This window comes from Macrobrachium nipponense, chromosome 7 (assembly GCF_015104395.2).
Source record: "Macrobrachium nipponense isolate FS-2020 chromosome 7, ASM1510439v2, whole genome shotgun sequence".
NCBI lineage: Eukaryota > Metazoa > Arthropoda > Malacostraca > Decapoda > Palaemonidae > Macrobrachium > Macrobrachium nipponense.
In genome coordinates this window covers 46,074,816-46,102,315 of record NC_061109.1, presented here as the reverse complement: position 1 = coordinate 46,102,315, position 27,500 = coordinate 46,074,816, and the positions used below count along the sequence as shown (strand labels likewise).

The 27,500-nt window shown below is 46.1% G+C and overlaps 1 long non-coding RNA gene across 1 annotated transcript in view; it reads left to right on the top strand.

Moving 5' to 3' along the window:
* Nucleotides 1-27,500, top strand: part of LOC135217529 (uncharacterized) — a 252,182-nt gene that overhangs the window by 181,738 nt on the left and 42,944 nt on the right. The gene's annotated exons all lie outside the window — the stretch shown is intronic.

The window sequence follows — 27,500 nt, the reverse complement described above, 5'->3', positions numbered from 1 at the left end:
AACAGAATAATCTTTCCCATAGGCAAAAAGGCCTCCTAATTTTAATAAAACAATGCAATTTGCTTTTATGTCTGGATGATCTCTAATAAACTCCAATGGAATTGAATCTGTGCCCAAATGAAAACGTAAATAAATCTCACATTTGCTAACCAAAACCCCACCCCCTCCTCTTTCTCCTTTAGGTTTCATCTTATTGTTCTGTGAGCTTCGGAGTATTCACCCTCTTGTAAAACGTGGCTGATCTCATGTTTCAGAGTGACTTTGAGGAAGTCAGTACATCCCATCTACTTCTTGTCTTTGGAATTCCATTCCAAATTTTACCCTGACTTCATATAATCTTTCTTTCTCTAAGAGTTAGTTTGTCGATTGCTTACTTCTTACTTGGATGAAAGACGTTTGTATATTCAGCGTGTTTTTTTATTCGAAAAATGCCATAATTCAAGTATTGGTTTAATCTGTTTTAATAATATGATTGTGATCTGATTCACTATTCCATAAACTCTTCCACTATCAAACACGATCAACATGATGGGTTTTGGAGATGGTAAATAATCATTGACATTGATGGTTACGTTGGTTTGGTCCTAGAGATTGCAGGTTTCCTTTTTTTTTTTTTTTACACTATTTCCCTATATGGCAGCATGAGACGGCCTCGTAAATATCCAGAGTAAGTTGTAATTAAAGTAAAAAAAAAACTTCATAGATGTCCTTAATGGTCGCAATAAATAACAGAAATATAAATATGTTTGGAAATTGTAGTGCATTGTTTTTTTTTCTCTCTCTCTCTTTACGTTAAATACTGGTCAGTATCTTCTTTTTTATATATAAGCATACCATCTGTTTTATTTGCTCTGTAACTCATGTCAGAAACTGTCAGTAAACGGACTGTTCTAAAATTGCATTCATTAACTTTTGTAATTTTAAGAAAAGCTTCTTTTGGTTTCTTAACAGTGCTGCCACACGTACGATAATTATCGTACATGTACGATAAAAACGGTCTTGGTACGATGTACGATAGCATTTTCCATTATCGTACGGTTTGTACGATAATTCTGTGTTGATAAGTATATAATTACAAATATAAGTGGTCGGTGAACTCCTCCATGAAACAGGCTAATTTCTATGGGAAAAAAAAATTTCAGAGTCCGTACATGGCTTGCCGCCGCTTGTCTCCAATTCTAGCGTGGTTCAAAGGCTATTGGAACAGTGGTACTGAAGCTATTTTTCTCGGAGAAGTGGCTCGCTGAGAAACTATTGGCAACAGAGTTGATTATCAACTCCCCTCGTGATCCTTTCATGAGGTTATATTTCATGTTCCTTGACTGGGTTCTTCCAACGTTAACTGAGTTCAACTAATTTTTCCAGTCAGATAAAGCAGCAATAACAGTTCTCCATGATAAAGTGTCCATGCTATTCAGAGACCTCCTCTCATTTATTGACAGGACCTATGTAATGAAAACTGATCTAAATACTGTAAATCCTGAAAGACATGACAGGCATCTTAGTGACAGCCAAATGTACCTAGGAGTTAAAGTTATGCAGGGATTAAAAACTCCTCCATTCAGAAAAAGAAAGCTCAACAGCAGGAGTTTTTTCAGAGGTGAAGAAGTTTCCTTGTAGTGGCATGCACAGAAATAAAGAAGAGGTATGATTTCAATGATGGTGTCCTGTCATAGTTAAACTGTCTGTGTCCAAAAAATGCTCTCTCATCAGAATTCAGAAAAAGAATCCTCTCCTTATTCCCTCTTGCATCTGAGCTTCCTCTGATTGTACCTCCAGATGACCACTCACTACTTCAAAAGCTGGATGATCAATGGCGAATGTTTCCCATATTGCAACATGAACTAAAACGTCTCGTTAATGAGTCACCTGATAAGTTCTGGGGAGAAGTGTCCCAAAAAGAGTCTAGTTTTTCAGACCTATAGCCAATTTTGCTCTAACTGCTCTTTGCTTGCCGCACTCTAATGCTGAATGCGAACGAGTGTTCAGTAAAGTTAACCTCTTTAAAACTAAACAAAGAAACAGACTGAAAACGAGGACAGTTAATGGGGCTCTTCTCTCTGCTAGTTGCACGTTTATCATGTTCAGCTGGTGAGTCTCCACCTATAACAATAACATCCAGATATGGATAACAAAATCATAAGACGCTAACAATTGGGAAATGAACTTCTGAAATATTGCAGGTAACCGTAAATATCTCTATAGACCCAAATGTGTGTTAATTACCAAATATCAACGGTCTTCTGGAGCAACTTCCATTTGCAAATAAGCATTCTTGAGATCAAGTCTGGTATAATACTTATATCCAGACACATTGGAAATTAATTCTGACATATTAGATAATGGGAATTTACATTCATGAAGAATTTCATTTATTTTACGAAAATCCCCACAAACCCCAAGGGATCCATTCTGCTTCCCGACAGTAACAATTGATGAGGCACAATCTGAGAATTCTACTCTTTCTATAATCTTTTTTTTTTTCAAGCTCTTGCAGTACACTCTCAACCTCACTGCGTAACGTCAGTGGCATCGTGCGGACCTTCTGAAAAACAGGAACATGACCAACTTTAGTATACAATCTGGCTTGACATTTCTTAATAAGTTTCAAACTATCTACTTTATAGTTTTCCTCAAAATCTTTTATATTTAACTGATGGACATTAATTATATTGCACTTATCTATTGAATTCCTACCAATCAAGTTATTTGGGGAGTCTGACCCAACAATTATGAATTCAGTCTGAATGATTTTGCTGTTTGTATTGAAAATTTAAAATGTTGACCTTCCCAAATACTTTAATTGGCACTTGGTTATAACCCTGCAATTTAGTTCTACAGTTCAGTAATGTACAATTTAACTTCTTGAAATCATCATTCTTTAATGTGGAAATAGCTGAACCGGTGTCAATTTCAAATAAAAATGGCTTATGATTCAATTGACAACTAACAACAGAACTCTTGTTAACTATACATTTCAAATCAAGTGACTCTTCATCATTGGATTCCTCTTCTTGGATTATAACTTCATGAGTCTTCTTCAAGTGGGGTTTCGTCGTTGGCGGATTAACTTCGCGTAAAGTATACTCAGCTTTATTGTTCCTTCACTCCGTTACAAGTGGTATAACTTATGGCTTAGGCATAGCGTTACTCTCCTGATCCTGGCTGCCCTTTTTCGGATCTTGTTTACATGCTTATCTTTTTTGACCGGGTCCCGCCAGCATTACAAGTAGAAAAATAGTAATGTATCTCTATATCCGGGTTGTAACAGTAGCTATATGCAGTTGGTATGCTATATTTTTTTCAATTTTAGACATCAAAGGTAGTGTTGGAATTGTTTAACAACGAAATTCTGAAATGTCACCCTTGGGGAGATCCGGTCAGGACGACGTAAACAGAACGTAGAAAACAACTATTATTTGATTTTAAGTTGAAATAGGCATTTTCTGATAATTCACAGAACGTTCAAAAAGTTGTCATTTATCTCCTGTTTTATTAATCACTGACTTCTCATTTTGCCTTAACATGAAAACTGTGAGTGTGTGAGTGTGTAACACACTCGATCGGTGGCCGAGGCAAAACATCCTGTTACACTTCTTTACAGTATACACGGGATTCTGAATAACGAGTCCAGCGCAAATTCATTTTAATAACACTACCAGAAAGTAATCGATCTTTTTATATTTTGCAGTAAATGATTTTTCATCACATAATAATATAGAAGCTTCACTTGTATGTGTGTTTACATCTATGACATTTCAACAGAAGTCTTTCGGTTCGGCCGTTTTGTGTGTCGTTCGGCCGATGTCGGTGACAGGCAAACTTTCATTATAAAGAGACTCCTGTTTTACAACTATTAACGTCAGTAATTTTAATTAATAGTGTATGTAAGAGATGAAGATAACTTTCTTCTTATATAATATCAGCAGATTGATCTGAAAATGTAAACTGATGGGATTTTATTTACAAATTTTACTGGACATCAGCTGCCTTGTGAATGAAAAGGTATTGGTAGATCTATATGACTATTCCGCGGCGAGCTAGACTATGGCAGTTGACGTTTTTCTATGCAGTTTTACCTCCTATTCATTTTGGAAACAAATGATCAGTGTAAGGCTACTGAAACCCTATAGGTTATATCCCAAAATTATTGCGGACTATAGCGGATATTGGTAATTTGGTATAGGTATTTTAGGTGGGTGAAAATACAAGAGCGAAATAGGCATACAAGGAGGTATTCTAACATATCCATGGCAACCTGTATCCGTAGGTTCTGATTCTGAAAAGGGTAAACTTTTTTGGGTTGGGGGTGGGGAAGTGAAACAAGGATATGTTTTAAATGGTCCATGATACTTTAATGAAGGGTATGAAGGTGCAGCGTGCACTAGCTAAGTAAGGACCTGGTAACTTAGGCTTATGTTAGTCGTCTACCAGGCTGACCTGATACCTAAGGTTTAGGTTAGGTTAGGTAAAGGTAGATTCCCAGCCAATAATTTTTAATGTTAAATTCCCAAAGTTAAAGGTGACAGAGAGCACAGTAATACCTGGATGAAAGGGAGTGTCACCACAGAACACTGGATAAACGGGACAGTCACTACAATAATACCTGGATCAAAGGGATAGTTATCACAGTAATACTTGGATAAAAGGGACAGTAATACCAGTCAGTTCACCCCCACGACTGTTAGAAGGGTGAACGTCCACGTGTAAAAAGTAGAACTGTCAGTCAGACTATCGTTCATTTGCCAGAAGAGTGACACAACTCAAAAAATGTGTTTTGAGTTTGAGCTATTGATACCAGCAGATAGCCTGTTCTTTATTCCATATTGTGGTAAACACTTCTTATTTGTATTTGTCATTAAAACCGCTCAGTAAAAGAATCATCTAAATATAAATGGACAAAGTATAGAGAATTTCAACTTTAGATTGCTTCTCCCGAAATATAGCAATTTTCTGGCAAATGAGCGAATCTATACTCATATCCCAATTTTGATCCTCATTTAACTTTGATGTTAAAATTGGTGATATAAGTGAATTATAATCAAGTCTGACGATTTGGTTTGTTTCTCATTTGTTTAATGAATAGATCTCGGTATTAAGAATATTTTATTTATTATTATTTTTTTTTTTTCTTTTTTATTTATTTATTTTTTTTTTTTGCTCTATCACAGTCCTCCAATTCGACTGGGTGGTATTTATAGTGTGGGGTTCCGCGTTGCATCCTGCCTCCTCAGGAGTCCATCACTTTTCTTACTATCTGTGCCGTTTCTAGGATCACACTCTTCTTCATGAGGCCCGGAGCTACTTCAGCCTCTAGTTTTTCTAGATTCCTTTTCAGGGATCTTGGGATCGTGCCTAGTGCTCCTATGATTATGGGTACGATTTCCACTGGCATATCCCATATCCTTCTTATTTCTATTTTCAGATCTTGATACTTATCCATTTTTTCCCTCTCTTTCTCTTCAACTCTGGTGTCCCATGGTATTGCGACATCAATGAGTGATACTTTCTTCTTGACTTTGTCAATCAACGTCACGTCTGGTCTGTTTGCACGTATCACCCTATCCGTTCTGATACCATAGTCCCAGAGGATCTTTGCCTGATCGTTTTCTATCACTCCCTCAGGTTGGTGCTCGTACCACTTATTACTGCAAGGTAGCTGATGTTTCTTGCACAGGCTCCAGTGGAGGGCTTTTGCCACTGAATCATGCCTCTTTTTGTACTGGTTCTGTGCAAGTGCCGGGCATTCGCTTGCTATGTGGTTTATGGTTTCATTTTTCGTATTGCACTTTCTACATATGGGAGAGATGTTATTTCCATCTATCGTTCTTTGAACATATCTGGTTCTTAGGGCCTGATCTTGTGCCGCTGTTATCATTCCTTCAGTTTCCTTCTTTACTCTCCCCTCTGTAGCCATTGCCATGTGTCATCGCTGGCTAGTTCTTTAGTCTGTCTCATGTATTGTCCGTGCATTGGTTTGTTGTGCCAGTCCTCTGTTCTGTCTGTCATTCTCCTGTCTCTGTATATTTCTGGGTCTTCGTCTACTTTTATTAGTCCTTCTTCCCATGCACTCTTTAGCCACTCGTCTTCACTGGTTTTCAGATATTGCCCCAGTGCTCTGTTCTCGGTGTTGACGCAGTCCTCTATACTTAGTAGTCCTCTCCCTCCTTCCTTTCGTGTTATGTATAGTCTGTCCGTATTTGCTCTTGGGTGTAGTGCTTTGTGTATTGTCATATGTTTCCTGGTTTTCGATCTATGCTGCGGAGCTTCTGCTTCGTCAATCTCCACTATTCTGGCCGCTGTATCTGATTAACTCGCACTGCCCATGTTGTTTATGGCTTTTTATCATATATTATTATTATTATTATTTTATTATTATTCTTAATATATTATTGGTCAATTGTGTAAGTAAATCCCTATGCAGTATTCTTGCTTAAGATTTGCATAGTCTCATGTCCAATTACCCTTTATGGGCATATTTCGGTATTATTTGTATTTGTCATTAAAACCGCTCAGTAAAAGAATCATCTAAATATAAATGGACAAAGTATAGAGAATTTCAACTTTAGATTGCTTCTCCCGAAATATAGCAATTTTCTGGCAAATGAGCGAATCTATACTCATATCCCAATTTTGATCCTCATTTAACTTTGATGTAAAATTGGAGATATAAGTGAATTATAATCAAGTCTGACGATTTTGGTTTGTTTCTCATTTGTTTAATGAATAGAACTCGGTATTAAGAATATTTTATTTATTATTATTTTTTTTTATTTTTTTTTCTTTTTTATTTATTTATTTATTTTTTTTTTTTTGCTCTATCACAGTCCTCCAATTCGACTGGGTGGTATTTATAGTGTGGGGTTCCGGGTTGCATCCTGCCTCCTCAGGAGTCCATCACTTTTCTTACTATGTGTGCCGTTTCTAGGATCTCACTCTTCTGCATGAGGCCCGGAGCTACTTCAGCCTCTAGTTTTTCTAGATTCCTTTTTTTTTTCTTTTTTTTTTTTTTTTTTTTTTTTTTTTTTTAGGGATCTTGGGATCGTGCCTAGTGCTCCTATGATTATGGGTACGATTTCCACTGGCATATCCCATATCCTTCTTATTTCTATTTTCAGATCTTGATAACTTATCCAGTTGTTTTTCCCTTTCTTTTATCTTCAACTCTGGTGTTACCCCATGGGTATTGCGACATCAATGAGTGATACTGTCTTCTTGACTTTGTCAATCAACGTCACGTATGGTCTGTTTGCACGTATCACCCTATCCGTCCTGATACATAGTCCCAGAGGATCTTTGCTGATCGTTTTCTATCACTCCCTCAGGTTGGTGCTCGTACCACTTATTACTGCAAGGTAGCTGATGTTTCTTGCACAGGCCTCCAGTGGAGGGCTTTTGCCACTGAATCATGCCTCTTTTTGTACTAGGTTCTGTGCAAGTGCCGGGCATTCGCTTGCTATGTGGTTTATGGTTTCATTTTTCGTATTGCTTTCTACATATGGGAAGAGATTTTATTTAATTCCATCTATCGTTCTTTGAACATATCTGGTTCTTAGGGCCTGATCTTGTGCCGCTGTTATCATTCCTTCAGTTTCCTTCTTTAGCTCTCCCCTCTGTAGCCATTGCCATGTGTCATCGCTGGCTAGTTCTTTAGTCTGTCTCATGTATTGTCCGTGCATTGGTTTGTTGTGCCAGTCCTCTGTTCTGTCTGTCATTCTCCTGTCTCTGTATATTTCTGGGTCTTCGTCTACTTTTATTAGTCCTTCTTCCCATGCACTCTTTAGCCACTCGTCTTCACTGGTTTTCAGATATTGCCCCAGTGCTCTGTTCTCGGTGTTGACGCAGTCCTCTATACTCTCCCTTAGTAGTCCTCTCCCCTCCTTCCTTTCGTGTTATGTATAGTCTGTCCGTATTTGCTCTTGGGTGTAGTGCTTTGTGTATTGTCATATGTTTCCTGGTTTTCTGATCTATGCTGCGGAGTTCTGCCTTCGTCCATTCCACTATTCCTGCGCTGTATCTGATTACTGGCACTGCCCATCCCATGTGTTATGGCTTTTATATTATTATTATTATTATTATTATTATTGGTCAATTGTGTAAGTAAATCCCTATGCAGTATTCTTGCTTAAGATTTGCATAGTCTCATGTCCAATTACCCTTTATGGGCATATTTCGGTATTAGCTATAATTTATTTTTCCCGTGATGCAGTTGAGTCATCAAGGAGTTTATTGTTATTTCGACGGAATAGATAAATTGATAAGTAGAGTGACATTTCCTCCTTCAGTTCTAAGTCAAATGGACAATTTCCCCGCGATCCGGACCTTAAAGGGGAACTTCCGGTTGCATTTCAGATGTTCCTTATGTAGATTCAATTTCAGTACCCCGGAGAAATTTTTTTTGGGAAAGAGGGGTTTTCTTATTTTTTACAACCAATTTTCTATTGCAGCATGGGCGCAGCCAATTATGTGCGGCTCATCTGTTATGCGGGACGTCAAGTCGCGGTATGCTCAGACAGGCGGAACTATTCTTGTTTGTTGTTGGAGATTAAGCCAGCCTTGTGCTGGCACGGGCTCTTGCTCCTAGAGCAGCCCGTAAAGGAACTATTCCGCCAGGCTTGCTATATACACAATTCATGGACATACACACACACACACCCACGTTTAGAAAACTGCCGTTCACCCCATCACACCACGCACATTTCGATTGACAAGAATAAATTTCAATTCAAATGCATACAAGTAGAGGCACCATAGTATAGGGATCTGTGAATAGCCGCACTATCTTCGTCGGTACCGTGGTCTCTTCAGAGGGAACAGTCCGTCATTTCACGTTGATCTATTTTCACTCATAGCTGTGGCACCACTATTTCCTTTAATGAGAAAAAGGTTCCTGAATACGCGATGTCGAGAAAAGAAGAAAAACTACCCGGCCACTGTTTGTAATCCTGAAAAACATCATCATTAACAACTGTCGCCTCTCTCTCTCTCTCTGTAATGATGCAACATCACGTATATTACACACGCGCACACACTTGCGCATGCGCGATATGTTTTCGTAAGGGCTGTCACTATTGACATGAGTGGTGTGTCCTACTTTAGTATACTTTTGATTCATCCGTGTACTTTGGCGTTCCTCGTTCGTAGACAGCATGTCTAAAATGTGACTAGTCTTTGGTACATTATATCATACATACATACATACATATATATATATATATATATATATATATATATATATATATATATATTATATATATATATATATATATATATATATATATAAACCTGGATGGACAGGATAATATTAATAAAAAACCTCTATTGGAGCATTATAAACGAAGAATGGTACGCACACATTACCTTTCCTATTCCAAACTCAGTAATTTCACATGCACTGTCATATGTAAATATACCAATACACCGTTTTTCTACACAAAAATACAGTCTCTCTCTCTCTCTCTCACTCTCTCTCTCTCTCTCTCAACTTATATCGAATGCAAAGCCTTAAACCTCAATGAAGGAACAAATTAAGAATTCCAGACCTTAGAGAGAGAGAGAGAGAGAGAGAATTCATTAGACAAAAGGGTAAATAAAGGAAAATCCCCGAATTTCTTGCCATATATGAGCTAAAAAAAAAAAACTCGCGAGAGAGAGAGAGAGCAGACAAAAAAAGATACGGACTGCAAAAAATCCCTAATGTTCTTACAAACGAGAGAGAGAGAGAGAGAGAGAGAGAGAGAGAGAGAGAGAGAGAGAGAGAGAGAGAGAGTAATTTATAACACCAAGAGACAAGACATAATTAAAAATCTTTCAGAATCATTCCTGCTATATTTTGATAAATCAAAATATCTCTCGTGGAAATATAGAAAATGAACGACAAATCGAGAGAGAAAGAGGAGAGTATGTGAACTGGATACTTCAGATATGGATTTCAGTTTGAAGAGAATATGGCCTTACCTGGCCTTGGCAGCAGCTGTTGGCACGTTGTTGTCCAGATGTTGTTCGAAATACGGAAGATCAGTCATCTTGTTTGCTGTGGCTGCCTATTCGCTGGTGAACTTTCTCTCCTGACTGATGATGATGGAGCTGAAGAAGCCAAGGAAAAGGAACTGAACGTGAGAATTGCGGCCTTGCGAGACGCCATCCAGTGCCTCTCCAGCAGCAACTGAGGCTCGACTACTATGAAGAGACGCAGATGGCGGGCGGAAGGGACGAACGCACTCGTGCCAACCAGATCACTCAGGAGGTGTTGCAACAGCAAGCCTGGCAAGACAAGGCCCCCTCGCTCGAAGCTGGAACGATAAAGAGAAGAGGGAGAAACGCCAGCTGGAAGACAAGATTCTCAAGATGGTAGAAAGGAAATCGGGCAGAGAAACGATGTGATTGCACGGTTGGCAGAGGCAAACTGCCTGCTTGAGAGACTCTAGAAACTCCTACGACAGAAGGAGAAAGACCTGCAGCTAAAGATGGCATAAGTGGCGCGGATGGCGAGGCTCATCCAGGAACAAAAAGATGCGACCGAAAAGCGGGAATCCGAGAGGAAAGACCTCGAGTTGAGGTTCCAGTGCCTGCAGAGGGAAGTTGAAGACCTCTGGAAGGAAAAGTGTGGACTCCAGTGTGAAGTTGAGGTGGCGAAACTCAAGAGGAACGAGCTGGCATTGCCTTCTAGAGGAAGGAAATCGTAGCCTGGAGTCGCTGGAGAGGAAGGCCTATGTCCTGGGCGAACGGAAAGACCAGCTGGAAGATGAGGTTCGACAGCTGCGAGGAGCGAAGGAGAAATTAGTGTGCGACCTGAAGAACCTCCATGAGAAATAAAGACGCCTAGAGAAGGACAACTGGAAACTGCAGAAGCAGCTTCATCAAGGAATGGCTCGATGAAGACTGCGCTGGCCTCACGAAGACGGCTCAATGTGAAAATTTTATTGCATGGAAACTTTGATGTTTATTTTGTAATAAGTTTGCACTGTTAATCCTTGAAGGAAATTGAACTAGAAGTGAAATAAATATGTTAAAATGTTTTCTTAGTTTTATTGATTCCTGGAAGGGAAAGGAAAGGGGAGGATTATAAAAACGGTGAAGAAAATGAGGGGATTTGTGGAGGTGCCGGGAGAAGAACCAGGCTTCAGAAAAGCCCCTGGAGAATTGATAGGATTGAGTAGGATTCGTGGAGGTGCCAGGAGAAGAAGCAGGATTCAGTAGGATTTGCAGAGTGCCAGGACAAGAACTAGAGGATTCAGAGAAGCCCCAGGAGAATTGAGAGGATTCAGTGGCACATTCTGGTTCTAAGTAATAGTATAGGTGCTCTTCTCTGCAGGGACTGGCGGGCTAGGCCCACCATGGGTCCCGGGATGGGCGGGAAAGGTCCGCCACGTGCCCTGGAATGGGCGGGCCGGACCCGCCGTGGGTCCTGGAACGGGCGGGCGATGTCTGCCACGTGTCCCGGGATGAGCAGGCCAGGCTCGCCGTGGGTCCCGGGACGGGTGGGCGATGTTCGCCACGTGTCCCGGGATGGGCTGGCCGGGCCCGCCGCGGGTCCCAGGACGGGCATGCGATGTCCGCCAAGTGTCTTGGGACGGGGCGGCTGGGCCTGTCGTGGGTCCCGGGATGGACGGCGATGTCCGCCTCATGTCCCAGGACAAGCTAGCCGGGCTCCCTGCGGGTCCCGGGACAGGCTGGCATTGTCCACCTCGTGTCCTGGGACCCGTGGCGGGTAAGGCCCACCTGTCCCCGGACGGGCGGGCCGGGCCCATCGCGGGTCCCGGGTTGGGCGGGCGATGTCCACCACGTGTCCTGGAATGGGCAGAGCCGGACCTGCCGTGGGTCCCGGGACTGGCGGGCAATTTCTGCCACTTGTCCTGGGACGGGCTGGGCCGGTCCCGCTGAGGGTCCCGGGACAGCAGGCAATGTCCACCTCATGTCCCGGGACGGGCTAGCGATGTCCACCTTGTGTCCCGGGACCTGTGGCGGGCAAGGCCCGCTGCAGATCTCGAGACGGGCAGGCAATGTCTGCCACATGTTCCAGGATGGGCCGGATGGGTGGGTGATGTCCACCATGTGTCCCGGGACGGGCCCGCCTTGGGTTCCGGGACGAGCGGACGATGTCCGCCACTTGTCCCAGGGATGTACAGTGATGTCCACCTCATGTCCTTGGACGAGATAGCCAGGCTCGCTGCGTTTCCCGGGACGGACTGGCGATGTCCACCACGTATCCCATGACAGGCAGGCCGGGCTCACCGTGGGTCCTGGGACTGGTGGGCGATGTCCACCACATGTCCTGGGACAGGCGGGCCGGGCCCGCCGCTGGTCCCGGGATGGGCAGGCGATGTTCATCACGTGTCCCATGACCGGCGGGCAGGGCCCACAGCCAGTTCCCAGGACGGGGGGTCCGAGCCCACCGTGGGTCCCGGGTCAGGCGGGCGATGTCTGCCACTTGTCCCGGGACAGGCTGGGCCGGGCCCACCGCAGGTCCTGGGACAGGTGGTTGATGTCCGCCATGTGTCCCGGGAAGGGCGGGATGGCACCACCGTGAGTTCTGGGAAGGGCAGGTGATGTCCGCCGCGTGTCCCGGGAGGGGCGGGCCGGGCCCGCCACGGGTCCCCGGGATAGGCAGGCGATGTCCACCACGGGTCCCAGGACAGGGGGCCGATGTCCGCCACGTGTCCCGAGACGTGTGCCGGGATGGGGAGGCCAGGCCAATTCTGCCTATGGTCCTGGGACGGGTAGGCTAGGCCCGCTGCGGGTTAACGGACGGGTGGGTGATGTCTGCCACGTGTTCCAGGATGGGTGTGCTTGGACCACCGAGGGTCCCGGGACGGACGGGCGATGTCCAGCACGTGTCCCAGGATGCACGGGGCGCCCGATGTGGGTCCCGGAATGGGCGGGACATGCCTACCGTGGGCCCCGGAACAGGCGGGTGATGTCCACCGCGTGGCCCAAGAGGGGCGGGCCAGGCCCGCCATGAGATCCTGGACGGGCGGCCAATGTCCGCTGCGTGTCCAAGGAAGGGCCATCCCGGCTTGCCGTGGGTCCCGAGACGGGCGGGTGATGTCCGCTGAGGGTCCCAGGATGGGCTGGTGATGTCCGCCATGTGTCCCAGGACAGGCAGGCCAGTCCCGATGCGGGCCACAGGACAAGCGGGCGATGTCCGCCACATGTCCCGGGATGGGCGGGCCGGGCCTACAGAGGGTCGTGTGTCCTAGTACGGGTGGGCGATGTCCGCCACGTGTCCCAGGACGGGTGGGCGATGTCTGCCATGTGTCTCGGGACGGGTGGGCGATGTCTGCCATGTGTACCGGGATGGGTGGGCCTGGCCGGCAGTGGGTCCTGGGACAGGCAGGTGATGTCCGCCATGTGTCCCAGGACTGGAGGGCCCAGCCCGCTGTGGGTCCCGGGACAGGGGGGGCGATGTCTGCTGCGTGTCCCGGGACCGGTTGTCCGCGGGTCCCAGGACCGGCTGGCGATGTCCCCCATGTGTCCCGGGACGGGTGGGCCGGGCGGGTGATGTCTTCTATGTGTCCCGGGACGGCCGGGCCAGGCTGGTGCTGTCTGCCACGTGTCCCGGGACGGGCGGGCGATGTCCGCCTCGTGTCCTGGAATGGGTGGGCTGGGCAACTGAAACACGTCTTTGATTTGAAGATTGCATTTGTCTTAATAATAGTTTATGAGATTTTTTTTCCCTTGACACCTAACAGCTATTTCTCCTTGGCGATGTCCGCCATGTGTCCCGGAACCGATGCACCAGGCCAGCCAAGGGTCCTGGCACAGACGGGTGATGTTCGCCACGGGTGGGCCTGGCCTGCTACAGGTCCCGGGACTGGTGGGCGATGTATGCCACGGGTCCAGGGACGGGTGGGCGATATCCGCCTGTTGTCCCGGGAAGGGCAGGCCAGGGCCTGCCATAGATCCTGGGACAGGTGGGTGATATTCGCCACGTGTCCATGGACTAGCGGGCCCCGACCTGCCCTTCCCGAGACGGCCATTCAAGGTCTGCCACGGGTTCCAGGACAGGCAGGTAAGGCCTGCCATGGGTCCCGGAACGGGCGGGCGAGGCCCGCTATGGGTCCTGGGACAGGCAGGTGATATCCGCCACGGGTTTTAAGATGGGCGGGCGATATCCGCCACAGGTTTAAGGATGGGTGGGCCAGCCCACTTCAGGTCCCGGGATGGGTGGGCGATGTCCGCCACGGGTCCCAGGATGGGTGGGTGATGTTCGCCACAGGTCCCGGGACTGGTGGGCGAGGCCTGCCATGGGTCCCGGGACGGGCGGGCAACGTCTGCCACGAGTCCTTTTAATGCAGCAGGAAGAAAGAGAGAAGGAACGTAAGCATGAGGAAATCGCCCGGTTAAGGCAAAGTACTCTTAAAAGTCAGACAGGCAAGAACGAAAATGGAGCTGATGGTTTAGGTATGAGTGCAGTGCTGAAATTAGTATCAAAGTTTGATGAGGAGGATGTAACGACATATTTCATGTGTTTTGAGAAGTTAATGGAAAGAGTAAGTTCTCCTAAAGAAATGTGGACTCTATATTTACAGTCAGCTTTGTGTGGTAGGGCACTTACTGTGTATAGTTGCATGTCTAAGGAGGAATGTGATGATTATGATATTGTGAAAGAAACTGTTCTTAGCGCATACAGGTTAGTACCCGAGGCGTGATGTAAGAAATTTAGAGATTTGTGAAGGGACGAGAATATTACGTATGTAGAATACGGTAAGAAGTTAGAAAGGCTGTTTTGTGATAAGTTAACTTCTGCTAAAGTTGATGATTTTGATGGTCTGAAGAACTTAGTATTGTTAGAAAACTTCAAAGATAACGTATTCGCTGAGATTAAGCTTTATGTAGAAGATAGGCGAGAAGTATCTTTTGCAGGAGCAACTAGGTAGGCAGACGAATATAGTTTGACTCATAATTTAAGTGTCAGTAAGAAACGAAATGATCCTTTATCTGGTAGAGTACAAAGCGGTAAAGGTTTCAGTTCTAGTAATAGCAATGCGAATAAAAGTGACTATTACTGTTATGCATGCGGAAAACCTGGTCATACGTCTAAGGTTTGTAAGAATAAAGTGGCATTTAGTGGCTCAGAATTAACTTGCTTCCGATGTAATGAGAAATGGCATTTAGCGAGAAATTGTGCAGTAGAAAGGAAGGACGTTAAAAAACCAGTGTCTCTAGTTAACCTTTCGTCAAGTAGGAATGATGTGATGAGAGAAACTAGGGAACTTTTTGGGGGATTTCTGTCAGAAGGTGTAGTTTCCTCTCTTGGAGGAGGAGATTCGAGAGAATTAGTCTTGCTTCGGGACACCGGAGCTGCTGTCTTACTAATTAGGAGAGAGAGTGTGCCAAACAGGGCAGAAATCAATATGGAAGAAAAAGTCATGTTAGGTGGATTTCCGAACACTTGTGTTCTTTGTCCTTTGTTAAAGTTAAATTTGGAAAGTCAGGTAGTGTCAGGAGAAGTGAAGCTAGCAGTTGTTGACAGTTTGCCCGTTGATGGCATTGACATTATTGTCGGTAATGACTTAGTTTTATCCAAGAATGTGAATCCTGTTGTGAGTGGGATTCCAGTGCCTAAAATGGTAGTAACTAGGTCAGGTTTAGACATGACATAGACTACTGTCATAGCTTGTTCGTGGATTCGAACGAGTGTGAGTTCGTGGATTTGAACGAGTGTGATAGAGGTGGCTAGGTTGATCTTGGCATGAGTGTGGCTGAGAGACTTGACTCTATCAGTGATGGCAGTAATAGCCAAGCAGAAGGTGTAGCTGTCGAGAATAACGTAGTCCATGTAGTGGAATCAAGTAATAGTTACTGTGATGAATTAGGCACTAACCTTTTGAATAAGGATGAGCTAGTCAAGATTCAGAGAGAGGATGAAACACTAACCCGAATTTTTTAATGTGAGCTGGATGATGATCTGGATGTATGTAAGGAAACTTTTTGTTTAAAAGACAAAGTTTTGTGTCATTATTGTTGGGTTTGCAATGATACAACGTCCTGGAGACTGAACTTTATTACAGGATACTCGGGAGCCAACTGACTCGCAACTGCGTATACCGAATTACAGATAACGGATGCATGCTCGGCAGCGCATGGCCGAAGAACATATCGTACATCCCCCCCTCAAGAATATACTTATACATGGCAAAAATAAAAAGGGGAAAAAATACAAACATACGTACATCCCCCCCCCCCCCCCAGAACATTCTTATACATGACAAAAAATAAAAAGGGGAAAAATGCCCTTAGATCAATGAGAAATGAGAGACAAGAGAAGAAATATCAATTCCTGATGCAATTGCATACAAAAGATAATAACATCACTCTACAAAGTCTTTGAGCCACTTGGGTTTACCTGCGGCTCTTCTGGGCCTATTAACGACGTTGGGCTCCTGTGTGGTGCGTGTCCCCTGTTCTGTCGGGGTATGGTTTGCGGAGGACTCGTGCTGAGACACGGGTGTGCCAGAGGGCGGAGGGATGACTCTCAGGTGTCGTCTGTTTCTTTTTGACAGCCTGCCGCTCCCGTTAAGCTTGACGGTGTAGTGACGATGGGGCTTTGTTTCTGTTACTATGCCCATTCGATCCCATTGCTTGGTAGCTTGGTTTTGTATGCGTACATGGGTACCTAGTTCGATGGGTGGCAGTCTTCTGGTAGTGCCAGGGATGCGCATCGCCTCCTGCGACCTTGCCACTTGTAACTCCCTTCGACGTATCGTCTGCCTCCAATATCTGTCTACTAACAGGTGTCTCCTGGCCATCAGTACCCCATTGCGCAGCTGGCGACCCGTTACAAGCTGAGACGGCGACTTGTTAATTTCCCTGAGAGGAGTGTTGAGATACTGAGGTATCGCCAGGGCCGTTTTGTCCGACTCAAGGGCTCCACCCTTTAACATATTTTCCCGGAGTAGCCTCTTCGCCGATTTGACAGCTGCTTCTGCCCTACCGTTAGACTGGGGATACTGGGCCGATGACAGCCGGACCTTGACTCCCCATCTCCTGAAGAAGGCCTCCATCTCCTCGCTGGCCAAGTTCGTGCCTCCGTCAGTTGATATTTGTTCTGGGGCTCCCCAACGCAAGAAATATGATCGAAGGTGATTACTGATTTTGTTAGACGTGGCACCATTGGGGAAATGAGCCACTTCTAACCAACCTGTTAGTCTATCCGCATTACACCATGTATACACTGCCTTCTATCTGGAACATATCTGCGACGACTTGCTGGAAGGGATATTCTGCAGGCGGCGTGTGTATCATTTCTTCAGGAGGCAGTGAGGGGGCATGTTCATCGCATGAAGTGCATCGGGCGCGGCAATGCTGAAGGTCCCCTTCTATTCCCGGCCAATAGACCGACTACCTGGCCCTTCTAAGCATCGAGTCAAGGCCTTGGTGTCCTACGTGTAGGTTAGCGGCTACCTGGCGGCGTAAATCCTCGGGTATAACCAAGCGAACACATCCTTGGTCCACTGAGTATGTCACCAGATCCTGGTTGATGGCTAGCCGGTCCCGAACACTGAAGAAGGGGCGAAGGCAAGCGAGTTCTTGCGACTTCTGTTGGGGCCAGTCGCCCACTGCAACCCTTGCAAGCAAGAGCTGATATACAGGGTCGTTAGATGTGGCGCTCCTGACGCAGTCTTCATCCAACACGATGATATCCGGTTCCAAGGCGGCCACGGTTGCACATGCCACTGCCACTTGAATGTCGTCCTCCAAATCCACGTCGGAAGCTTCACGGGGTGCTCGCATGGTCGGGTACCTTGAAAGAAAATCCGCGGCAGTGTTCCTTTTTCCGGGCAGGTATTTCATGTGGAACTTGAACTGGAGTGTCTTCTCTTTCAGGTTGAATAATCTCGGGTTGATGACGTCGTTGAGGGCTCTGTCACCCAGCAGCTTGACGAGAGGACGGTGGTCTGTGATGATGGTGAGATTAGGACACCCAAGTAGGAACAGCCTGGCCTTCCGCAAGCACCAGGTAACTGCCAGGGCTTCTCCTTCTACGGGGGCATACCCAGCTTCAGAGGAGGTGAGGTGTCGACTACCACACAGGGCAAGGCGCCAACCGCCCTTGCAACAAAAGGGGCTGTCAGCTAACTGACAAATACAATACTGCTGAAGGACTACGAACCCGATACCTTCTTTACTCCAATCCGTCATTATCGTCGTAGGGCGTGTTTTGTCGTAATATGCCAAGCCGTCCTTGGCTAATTGACAGATGACCTCCTGTGCCTGCCGGAGTTTGTCACGTAGCTGACTATCCCAGTAAACATTTTTTCCAGTGGGCTTTCTGAGGAGGTCCCTAAAGGGCTCCATGATGATTCACGAACCCGAACCACGACCTAATATCCGTGATGGAGGGCTTCTCTGGCATATGGAAGTTACGAATGGCGTCTAGTCGTTTGTCTGCGGGTTTGTATGACTCCCATCCCAGGTAATAACCAATGAAAGTGACCTCTCTCTTGCAGAATTTAAACTTCTCGGGCTTGAGTGTGATACCTGCAGAGGCACACGTTGACAGGAATTCATATACATGCCAGAACGCCTCTTCAATGCTGTGATCGTATAGCAAAGTGTCGTCAATGCATTTATGCTTTCTGGTGATGTCTTGCAGGGCATCATCAAACCTTTTTGCGTAGGCGTCCGACGCCGAACAGTGACCCATGGGTGTTCTACGATAACGGTATCGTCCCCATGGAGTGATAAAGGTCGTAAGCGGGCAGCTGTCTTCGTCCAATTCCACTTGATGGAAACCCCAGTGGGCGTCCGCCGTAGTCTTGTACGTATGAATGGGGATGCTTGAAATCATGTCGAAGGGTGCCGGTGTATGATGAGTTTCCCGAAGACAGTGGGCGTTGAGGCGCTGGAAGTCTACTGTGCGGCGAGGTTGACCCGTCTTCTTGGCGACAACGACCATCCTTGCACACCATTCCGTTGCATCCCCCACTGGGACTGGTTCTATCACGCCCTTCCGAACGTCCTCGTCAAGTTGAGCCTTGACCTCCTCTTCCCAATGCTTAGGGATTGTCGCGGGCGTGTGACAGGCATAAGGCACGGCATCAGGCAACAAATGGATGTGGTGCTGCTTGCCCGTCATGACAGGTAACGGTTCCCTGGTTGTATTAAAGGTTGTTGAAGAGAAATGCCGTAATAACCATTCCTCAAGTCTCGGTATATTCTCCTCCACAGGCGGGATGGGTAAGGTGGCTGGCTTCATTGTCTTAGGGGAGTTAGGCTGTGCGACGTCTTCATTAAGCACATCAGCTGATGCAACGAGATGGTAGGGGTGAGGGAAGTCAGGGGGTACTATTCCCAGCTCCTTACAAGCATTCAGCGATATATAGAAGTTCTTGGCCGTCGGCACAAAGTAAACCTCCTGCTTCGTGCGTCGCCCACCTATATCAATGAGGCATGCCGTTGATCCAAGACATCTCACTCGGAGATTAGCTACATCCCTCAGACCTGTTCGCGGCTGCAACTCCAGGGAATTTATTTGCAGTCTTGAGAGAATCGTGGGTCCGGCAACGCAGATCTGTGCTCCTGTGTCTGCTACGACGAGTGTGGATACTGAATTCCCGTTTCTATGGGAAACACAAGCCTTGACTGTGGGGTGGGGGGAGAGGTGCGTGTCTGCAACAATCGCTAAACTTGAGGCAAGCGACGCTTTCTTCGTATTCCTGCAGCATTTCTGAAAGTGCCCTATCTTTTGGCACCCGTGGCACGTCATACCTCTTGCTGGGCACGACGCTCGACCAAAGGGATGGCGCCCCCCACAATTTCCGCAACGCTTCACATTGGAATTGCCGCGCAACACTGCGACGTCTGGCTCTACGTCATCAATGCCTGTGACGTCATCACTCGAGGCGCCAGCAGACTCCCTCTCACTGATAGTGACGCGCGGGACACTTTCAACATCTTGGCGTGCAGCTTCGAAAGTGCAGCACAGTGCCTGAAGGGCATCTACACTTTTAAATGTCTCACATGCCTGAAAAACATGCCTCTTTAATACAGGGTCACTGAGGCCTACCATTATTTTCCGCAACAGCATGTACTCTATTAAACACTCCCCGCATTTGGGACACTCAAAATCACAGTCGGTGGCCTTCTGAGCACACCTCGAAAAATAGTCGCTCACTGATTCCTCGCGCCCTTGTGCGAGGGCAAAGAATTCAGACCACTGAACTGCCTGATTCGACGACCGCAACACAATATTCCCGATGGCGTCCAGAGCCGCGTCTGGGGCGAGGGCATTCCATTTGGCATCTGAATACCGAGCGTCCAGTGCACGTTGCAACGCCGGTACACAGTTGAGCCTAATGTGCAGGACAACATCCTGCGGCGGGAACTTGTTAAGGTGAATCCAATACGTCATCGAACGTCTCCAGGATCTGAACGCTGCCGAGGACATTACCGCCTCACACTTCTCAGGGGCAGCAGAGACAGGAACTTTACCGGCACGTGCTCCTGAACCGGGAAGGGCATCCTGAAGGGAACGGATGGCACGCTGCTGGTCTGCAAATAACGTCTGTGCTTGCATGACGGCCTGTGACAAGGCCCTTGGCATTGCAGGTGAGGCACGCCTCGGCGTGGCCTGGGGTGGTCGACGTATCTGGGGCATGGCTTGGTCCTTATCCTACTCACTGCGCCATGTTGGGTTTGCAATGATACAACCTTTTGTTTTGTTAGCTTTACGGTTGGCACCGAATGACACTACAGGATTTAGTCCTTTCGAGCTGGTTTTCGGTCACACCTCTACATGTCCTTTGGAAATGTTAAAATGTAATTTATGCTTAAAGAAGGTAGAGAGGACTACATAACTAATCTAGAGTATTATAAAAACAATTTAAGAGATGCTTGGCAACTAGTGAAGGCGAACGAGAGTGGGATCAAGGGGAGACTAAACAGAAACATGATCTTAGAGCAAAAGAAAGAAGTTTCTGTGTGGGAGATAAAGTTTTACTATTAGCCCAGAAAGAAAGTTTCTCTTTATCTTATAAGTTCGAAGGTCCTTTTTCAATTTTGGAAAAGACGGGAAATCTAAATTATCCAATCGATATGGGTAAGAGTAGAGCAAAGTGGATGCATGTAAACTTGCTCAAGAATTATAACAAACGCCCCGCACCGTGGCCACCGCCCGTGCCCGTAGTAACGGTGCATATAGAAATTAGTTTTGAGTAAAACTCCAAGGTGCTTAAGAATTTCCAAGTTTTTAATCAGAGTTCAGAAAAGGAAAAATTAAGAGGAAAGAATAATGTTATAGCTGATAGCCTCTCTAGAGATTTTTCAGAATGAGTAGTCTGATGACCGTTTTCTGTGTTTGCACGGTTGGGTGAATGAATGGAGAAGTGTGCTTGTTTTACTGAGTTAAAGCTTTATGCAGAATTGTTCCCCTGCTGTTTGATTTCATTTTTTTTTCTTTTGGAGGAATGTGTCATGGTATCGCTCTATAGCAAAGAATTATATATTAAAGGAAAGGTAAATGTATCTCCGTCGAGTAGGTCTGCAGCAAGGAGGCATGCCCGCACATGTTGGAGGCGTCTGTTCTCATGATTGTTTGAGAATACTCAGGTGTGTTATGGAACTCAGCACACGCTGTCGCGTCGCTAGAAACGCCGTGTATCATGATGTAACTTTTCTTCTAGATCCTTCTAAAAATTTCCTGTTGGGAGACGATGACGTTCGCTGGTAGGCTCCCCCTTTTCAGTCCCGCCCCTAGATCGCCGTGTATTATATTATATTATATATGTTATATTATAATATATATATATATATATATATATATATATATAGATATATATATATATATATATATATATAATATATATATATATATATATATATAATATATATATTTTGTTCATGACACTTACCTGCCAGATATATATATAGCTGTATTCTCTGACGACCGACAGAATTTCAAAACTCCCGGCAAACGCAGTGGTCGGCTAGGTGGTTAGTACCCATTCCCGCCGCTGGGAGGCGGATACCGGGAACCATTCCCATTTTCTATTCAGATTTTCTTCTGTCGCCGGTCGGTAAACATCTGTTTACAGACCTCCGCTTAGGATTTCGAAAACTTCATTTGTCACTTGAGTATTTGGATTGTCTTTTGGTTTCGGACTATTGTGGTTTGGATTTTGATTTTGGCTTTGATTTTTCTTAGAATTGAGATGTCTGGATCTAGTTCTACTAGTTTCAGAGTGTGTGGTGTAGAAGAATGTAAGGTGAGGCTACCAAAAGCCTCGGTAGATCCTCACACAGTGTGTGTGAATTGTAGAGGGCATGTTTGCTTGTTGGAAGATAGGTGCAAAGAATGTGAAGTGTTGACTGATGTCGAATGGAAGGCGTATGAATCTTACATTCGTAGACTTGAGCGTGACAGAATTAGGAGGTCTTCCTCCAGGAGTGCTTCTGTTAAAAGTCAAAGTAAGGTTGCTCAATCTAACATAAATGTAGAACATGTTACGCATAACCCTATAATTTCTCCTTCAGATAAGGAAGTGATTGTTACAGAAGGGAATGCCCTTTCTACCATTTTAGAATCGATTCGGAACCTTGAATCGAAATTGAAAGTGCTACAATCTAATGTGCAAAAGTGTAGTGATAATGTTAGTGCCCCTAGTGAAGTGGAGGGGGCGTCAGATCGGTCCTATAATGCCTCCAGGTTGAGACCTCTGTCGGACTCCCAGAACACAGGGAATGGACATGTCGAAGGCCGAAGGAGGGTTACGGGAATTAAACACCGGTCTGGCGTCCCTTCGGCAGATCCTGAAGACGCATCCCAGGCTGCCAAAGATCGCGCGCAAGCTCGAACTTTGAAGGAATGCTTCTCTTCCTCCGAGACGTCCTCACCTCACCGTGGGTGGGAATCTCGGAAGACCTCTCCGACTGAGAGTGGTAAGGAAGACGTAAGGTGTCGCACAAGCGACCATCATCTTTCTCGCCCTCTTAGGAAAGGTCTTACGGAAGAGTACGCAGCCTCTCCAAGTGAGAGTGGTAAGGAAGACGTAAGACGTCGCACTGGCGGCCATCGTCTTTCTCGCCCTCTTAGGAAAGGTCTTACGGAAGAGTACGCAGCCTCTCCAAGTGAGAGTGGTAAGGAAGACGTAAGACGTCGCACTGGCGGCCATCGTCTTTCTCGCCCTCTTAGGAAAGGTATGATGGAAGAGGACGCTTCATCGGGAGATCGAGAGCGTCCTCCGCCTTGATTTACGCTTCGGTCTTCTCCGGAAGACTTCGAAGACAGTATCCCGCACAAGAGATTTAGGACGCTTTCTGAGCGTCCTGATTCGAGTCCGGAGAGAAGGAAGAAGGCGTCCCCTCGCCCATCTTCTTCTCAAAGGTTCATTCCATCATATGGTTCTTCACCATCAAAAAAGACTCTCGAAGCGATTCGTCAACAGTTGGATACGTTTTTCGCCAAGAAAGAGGAAAGATCACGTAGTCGTAAAAAAGATCTTTGGCTACCCGTCAAGAAATCTAGACGTTCTCCTGCGGCTTCTCTTCGTTCTTCGTCTTCGTCTGATCCGTCACCTTCTAGACCTCATCGACTCAATCAGGAACGCGCAAGCAGTCCTGCTGAGAGAGTCTCTAGAAGTATTGGCGGTAAAGAAAAAGACAATAGGTGCCGCACAGGCGGCCGCCGTCGTCTTTTCCCAGAGTCGAAGAACGTTCAGAAGGATCGCTCAGAAATAAAATTGGGAGGAATTGATCTTGACTTACAGGAAGAGAATATTCAACAAAACAAACGCTTTGCTAACCAGGACGCTCGTAATGGACGCTTCTCGGGACGCTCGGGGTCGGAAACGTCGGCTGGGAGAGACTTCAGACGCACGATATTAGTTCAGAAGAAGGATATGAAGATGAATATGAGGACGTTTTTGAGGACGCGAGGCGTAGTGCTAGTAAGGACGCTCGTCGTCCTTCATATCAGTACGCGTTCCAGGACGCAAATGAGGACGCTTTCCAGGACGCAAATGAGGACGCTTTCCAGGACGCTTTCCAGGACGCAAATGAGGACGCTTTCCAGGACGCAAATGAGGACGCTTTCCAGGACGCAAATGAGGACGCTTTTGAGGGCGCTAGGCGTCCGATGCATAAAGTCACTCTGAGAAGAAAAGAACAGGTCGCTAGTCAGAAGGTTAAGCGCCATATGCTTCAAGGTAGTAGGAACTACAATATCAGTGCTCGTCAAGAGAAATCGTATGACGTCAGTTTGGAAAATTCGGAGAGAAAGTCAAGGTTAGGAGAACATAGCAGACTCTCCTCTTCAAAATTGATTTCAAACACAAAACCTACGGTTCGAAAGGGAGGTGAAACTTTGGTTTCTTCTCGTTCAATGCAGAATAAGGCTATGTCTCCATTAGAAAATAAATCGTCAAGCGAGGCTGTTTCGGAAGAGGAGGAGGATCCTACAACCTCATCCTCTGTGGATTATAAGACTTTGACTCGTCTTTTAAAAGATTTGTTTCCTGAGAAGTTCCGAGCTCCAGTTCCTCTCTCTCCACCTTCGCAACTAACCTCTTCGAAGGCAAGGAAGACTCCAAATTTTGTCAAAATGGCCACCTCGCTCTCGACTAAAAGGGCTTTTAAAAGAATCCATGATTGGATGGAATCCAAAAAGACAAAGGGCAAGACTTCTTTTGCACTTCCCCCCACAAGGCTTAGTGGAAGATCGGGGAAGTGGTACGAGACAGAAGAGGAAGCAGGTTTGAGAATCCCCGCTTCCGCACAAGGGGATTTCGCCAACTTAGTGGAAGCTCCTAGAAGATCTTACCTGGCATCAGCGAAAGTTTCGTGGACAATGTCGGAGATAGATCACCATCTCAAAGGCCTTTATAAAACTTTGGAAGTTTTTAACTTTCTAGATTGGTGTTTGGGCGTCTTGGATGTTCAGTCTAGAAGCCCAGATTCCATCTCATTGGAGGACTTAGCGAGTATTTGTCATGCATGGACAGAGCAGTAAGAGATGGCTCCGACGAGCTGGCATCACATTTTGCGTCGGGAGTCCTGAAGAAACGCGCACTCTTCTGTAGCTTCACAGCTAAGTCAGTGTCGCCAGCGCAAAAAGCAGAATTGTTGTTCGCTCCCTTTTCTGCTCATCTTTTTCCACAATCGATGGTAAAGGATTTATCAGTAAATCTCCAAGAACGAGCGACGCAGGACTTATTGTCTCGGTCTTCGAAACGTCCTGCTGATCAGATGTCTTCAAGAACCACGCAAGCTTCTAGGAAGAATTATAAGCCCTTTCGTGGAAGAGCCCTCTTCAAGAGCTGCTCGAGGGAGGAGTTTCCCTAGGGGCAGAGCCCCCTCAAAAACCAGGGGAAAGAAATGACTTTTCGGCCCTCCAGACACCAGTCGGGGCGAGACTCGCTCTATTCGCCGAAGCATGGAGGATAAGAGGGGCGAACTCTTGGTCACTCGAAGTGATCGAGAAAGGTTACAAAATCCCGTTTCTATCGAAACCACCATTAGCATAGAACCAATAGACCTTTCGCCCTCTTATCAGGATTCAAAGCAACAGATCTTATTAGACCTTTTGGATCAGATGTTGGAAAAGAGAGCAGTAGAAAGAGTTGTGTCACGGAACTCTCCAGGCTTCTACAACAGGCTTTTTCCTTGTTCCGAAGCACTCGGGAGGATGGAGACCTGTCCTAGACGTAAGCAGGCTGAATCTTTTTGTAAGGAAAATAAAATTCTAGATGGAAACTGCACAGTCTGTTTTAGCTTCCCTGAGACCAGGAGATTGGATGGTGTCCTTGGATCTCCAAGATGCCTATTTCCATGTTCCGATACATCCTCGGGTCCAGGAAGTTCCTCAGATTCGTTCTGAAAGGACAGGTCTTCCAATTCAGAGCTCTCTGTTTCGGGCTGAGTACAGCCCCTATGATATTCACGCTTCTGATGCGAAATGTAGCAAGATGGCTCCATCTCTCAAAGATAAGAGTCTCACTCTATTTTAGACGATTGGCTGATCCGGTCCACGTCAAGGAACAGTGGTCTGGAGGACCTACATACGACATTACAGCTGACGAAGGACCTGGGCCTTCTGGTCAACTTCGAGAAGTCCCATCTGATTCCCACACAGTCCATAGTGTATCTGGGGATTCAGATGGATTCAGTGGCTTTTCAAGCATTTCCATCCATAGAACGTCAGCTAAAATGCTTAGAGAAAGTATCGGTCTTCTTAGAGAAGGAAATATTGCTCGGCGAAGGGAATGGATGAGTCTGCTGGGGACCATTTCCTCGCTGGAGAAATTTGTTTCTCTGGGAAGGCTGCACCTCAGACAGCTTCAGTTTTTCCTAGCAGACAACTGGAAGAACAAGAAAGACCTAGACGAGATTTTGAGAATCCCTCAATCGATCAAAGAGCATTTGAAGTGGTGGTCCGATCCCGTCAAGCTATCGGAAGGGATGTCCCATCAAAGTTCTGAGCCCAGACCTAGTGTTGTTCTCAGACGCGTACATGACGGGCTGGGAGCAACAAACCCCTGGGGGAGGGAAGAAGTGGTCAGGCCTCTGGAGAGGGGAACAGAGGTCCTGGCACATAAACCTCAAGGAGCTAGAGGCGATTCGTTTGGCACTTCAATGCTTCGAGTCAAGGATTGTGGGACGAATTGTGCAAGTCAACTCGGACAACACCACGGCGCTCGCATATCTCAAAAAACAGGGAGGAACTCTATCTCGCTCCCTGTTAAGGATAACGAGGGAAATCTTACTTTGGGCGAAGCTGAGAAATGTAACGATTCTAACGAGGTTCGTTTCAGGACAGCAGAAACGTTCGTGCGGATCTCCTCAGCCGTCAACATCAAATGCTTCCAAACGAATGGACTCTCCATCCAGAGATCTGCAAGGAGTTGTGGAAACTTTGGGGACGCCCACTGGTAGACCTCTTCGCGACAGCAAAAACGAAGAGGCTTCCTATTTACTGCTCTCCGGTTCTAGACCCAGGAGCAATAGCAATAGACGCCATGCTTTGGAATTGGAAGGGGATGGATCTCTACGCCTTTCCTCCATTCAAACTCCTGGTGAGGTAATAAGGAAGTTTGCGGCGTCGGAAGGAGCAAGAATGACGTTGATCGCCCCCTTTTGGCCTGCAAGCGACTGGTTCACAGAGGCCATGTCATTTCTGGTAGATTTCCCAAGGACACTTCCAGAAAAAATCGATCTACTCAGGCAGCCCCACTTCGAGAGGTATCACGGAAACCTCTCCGCTCTGAGTCTGACTGCATTCAGACTATCCAAAAGTTGGCAGAGCGAGAGGTTTTTCAAGATCGGTGGCAAGAGCTATTGCCAGCGCTAGAAGAACATCTTCCAAGCTGTCTACCAATCGAAGTGGGCTGTCTTCAGAGGTTGGTGTAGAAGGCAAAATATTTCCTCCTCCACGACCTCTGTGAGCCCAGATTGCTGATTTTCTCTTACATCTTAGAGAGATAGACAAACTTTCAGTGTCAACGATTAAAGGCTACAAAAGTATGCTATCAACGGTCTTTCGACACAGAGGCTTGGATTTATCA